The following is a 3,890-nucleotide window of genomic DNA, read 5'->3' on the forward strand; positions in this document are numbered from 1 at the left end:
AAAGCACTTGACTGCTAACCAGAAGGCTGGCGGTTCAAACCCACCAGCCACTCCTCGGAAGGAAGGTTGGGCAATCCTACTTCCATAGTGTTATTGCTTTGGAAACCCAAGGAGGGGTCACTATGAGTCGGGGCTGACTCCACGGCACATAACAACAACAACAACAACAATTCTTACTGTAAACTATAGTCTTTAATCTTCATCAGTATGTGCTTCAAGTCATCCTCACTTTCAGCAAGCAAAGTTGTGTCATCTGTGAATCACAGGTTGTTAATGAATCTTCCTCCAACCCGATGACAAGCTCTTCTTTATATAGTTCAGCTTCTCAGATTATTTGCTCAGCATACATATTGAATAAGTATGGAGAAAGGATATAACCCTGATGCACTTCCTTCCTGATTTTAAACCATGCAGAATCCCCTCGTTCTGTTTGAATGACAGCCTCCTGGTCTCTGAACAGATTCCTCATGAACACATTCAAGTGTTCTGGAATTCCCATTCTTCTCAGTGTTATCCATAATTTGTTATGATCCACACAATCGAATACTTATGCATAGTCAATAAAACACAAGTAAACATCTTTCTGGCATTCTTTGCTTTTAGCCAAGATCCATTTGACATCAGCAATGATAAACCCTTGTTTCATATCCTCTTTTGAATTCAGCTTTCATTTCTGGCAGTTCCCTGTCAATATACTGCTGCAATCATTTTTGAAATATCTTCAGTAAGTTTTTACTTATGTGTGATAGTAATGATATTGTTTGATAATTTCAACATTCTGTGGCATCACCTTTCTTTGGAATGGATACAAATATGGATCTCTTCCAGTCAGTTGGCCAGGTAGCTGTCTTCCAAATTTCTTGGAATAGACAAGTGAGTGCCTCCAGCATGGCATCTGTTTGTTGAAACATCACAATAGATATTCTGTCAATTCCCGGAGACTTGTTCTTCACCAGTTCCTTCAGTGCAGCTTCAATATCTTTCTTCACACCATTGGTTCTTGATCATATGCCACCTCCTGAAATGGATGAACACCGACCAATTCTTTTTGGTACAGTGACTCCGTGTGTTCCTTCCATCTTCTTTTGATGTTTCTGGCATCATTCAATATTTTGCCCATAGAATCTTTCAATATTGCAACTCGAGGCTTGAATTTTTTCTTCAGTTCTTTTAGCTTGAGAAATGCTGAACATATTTCTCCCTTTTGGTTTTCTAATGCCAGGGCTTTGCACATTTCAGTGTGATAATTGACTTTGTTTTCTCAAGCTGCTCTTTAAAATCTTCTGTTCAGCTCTTTTATCTTGTCATTTCTTTACTACTCTCCATTAAAGGGCAAGTTTTAGAGTCTCTTCTGACATCCATTTTGGTCTTTTTTTCCTTTCCTGTCTTTTTAATGACCTTTTTCTTCATGGATGAGGTTCTTGATGTCACCCCACATTTTCTCTGATTTTTGGTCATTGATGTTCATTGCATCAAATCTATTCTTTAGATGGTTTCTAAATTCAGGAGGGATGTAATCGAGGTCATATGTTGGCCTCGTGGACTTCTTTTAATTGTCTTTAGCTTCAACTTGAACTTAAATATGAGCAGTTGATGCTCTGTTCCACAATCAGCTCCTGGCCTTGTTTCGGCTGAAGATATTGAACTTCTCCATCACTTCTTTTCACAGATGTAGTCAATTTGAATCTGTGTATTCCATCTGCTGAGGTCCACGTGGACCATAGCCACCATTTATGTTGTTGAAAAAGGTATTTGCAATGAATAAGTTGTTGGTCTCACAAAATTCTGTCATGTGATCTCCAGAATTATTTCTATCACTGGGGCCATCTTTACCAAGTACCAGTGATTCTTCTTTGTTTCCAATTTTTGCATTCCAATTACCAGTGATAATCAACACATCTTGATTACATATTTGGTCAATTTCAGACTGCAGAAGTTGGTAACAATCTTCAATTTCCTCATCTTTGGCTTTGGTGGTTGGTGCATAAATTTGAATAATAGTAGTAGTAACTGGACTTCTTTGTAGGCATATGTATATTATCCTATCACTGACAGCATTGTATTTCAGGATAGATCTTGAAACATTCTTTGTGACAATGAATGCCACACCATTCCTCTTCAGTTTGTCACTCCTGGCATAGAGATCATATGGTTGTCTGATTCAAAATGGCCCAAACCAGTCCATTTTGACTCACTAATGCCTAGGATATCCATCTTTATGCATTCCATTTCATTTTTTGACAACTTCCAATTTTCTTAGCTTCATACTTTGTGCATTCCATGTTCTAATTATTAATGGATGTTTGCAGTTGTTTCTTCTCATTTTGAGCTGTGCCACATCAGCAAATGGGAAGCTTTACTCCATCCATATCATTAAGGTCAGCTCTTCCCCAGTCATATTTTGAGTGCCCTCTGACGTGAAGGGCTCATCTTCTGGAACTATATCAGACAGTGTTTCAGGGATATTCATAAAGTTTTCCAGTAATATATCAGATAGTGTTTCACTGGTGTTCATAAGGTTTTCACTGGCTATTTCTTTGAGAAGTGGATGGCCCCTTCCTTCTTCCAAGTCTATCTTAGTCTGGAAGGTCTGCTGAAAACCTGTCCATCATGGGTGACCTGCTGGTATTTGAAATACCAGTGACATAGCCTCCAGCCTCACAGAAACATACAAGCCATCACAGTATGACAAACTGACAGACAAGAGGAAGTTAGTTATGGGTCATTAATCTATCTGATTGGAAGGAAGAGGAAGAATATTTATGGCCACTTAATTTTGACTTAGCTTCTTCAGTGGAAAAGTACAACTTCATGTGCTCTAAACTAGGTATAAGTAAAATGACTTTGCTCTGACTAGGGTTCAAAGGTAGAGGATGGAAAGGAGAAGAAAGTGATTCAAGAGAAAACTTTAGCTTGGCTCTTGGCTAATTTAACATTTTTTGTCCCTACAAATTCCCTGCAGAATATGTTTGCATAGAGTGGAAGGATGCATGTGTTGATGTAATGGTATTTATGGGCAGAACAAGTGACCAGTTGCCACCCAGTCATGATGATCCCATGTGTGTCAGAGTTGAACTGTGCCCCATAGGGCTTTCAAGGACTGATTTTTTTGGAAGTAGATTGCCAGGTCTTTCTTCCAAGGTGCCTCTGGGTGAATTGAAATCGCCAACTTTTTGGCTAGTAGCCAAGTGCTTTGACAGTTTTCACCACCCAGGGACTCAGTGGAGATAATTACATTAGGTGCATGTGTCATCATTATATTCTACTTGGATCATCAGCTTTACACACATTAGCTCATTTAATTCTATACCAGCCTTGTCAGGTATGCTTATCCCCTATTTTACTAAGCTCAGAGAAATAAAGTACTTGACCAAGATCACACAGCCAGAAAGTGGCAAACCCAGTATATGAGTCTGAGTCTGTCTCTTATTCAAAGCACATGTTCTTTCTACTATAGCTGGGATGACAAACAGCTCTTATTCAAGCAGCTGGCTCTAGTTGACTGGTTGTGTTTTCCTGTACTGTCATATTGTAAACCCCAGACAATTCAGAAGGAGCCAGTGCTGGAATGAACTCACAACATCTGCTATGGACATGAAATGGAGGAGGACAGCATCTTACTATGCAGTTGCCTCCCCAGCCTACATCATACTGAGCACAGGTTTAGAAGCACAAATAGGGGGAAAAAATATATTTGTTCTGTTTGCTGGGTAACTGCAAAGACGACAAGGAGGCCACATGTTCTGACCTCCTCTAACCCTACAAGGGGAAGGCAGGATTACCAGCAGTAACCCAAGGCCTATTACTGCAAGGCCAGACATGCTGCCTCCCTCCAGCCCTTTCACCAACCGTTCCTCCCAAGGCACCCACCACCTCTCTCCTGGGTTCAA

This window comes from Orycteropus afer, unplaced genomic scaffold (assembly GCF_000298275.1).
Source record: "Orycteropus afer afer isolate SDZICR_OR568_19922 unplaced genomic scaffold, OryAfe1.0 scaffold00080, whole genome shotgun sequence".
Classification (NCBI taxonomy): Eukaryota; Metazoa; Chordata; class Mammalia; order Tubulidentata; family Orycteropodidae; genus Orycteropus; species Orycteropus afer.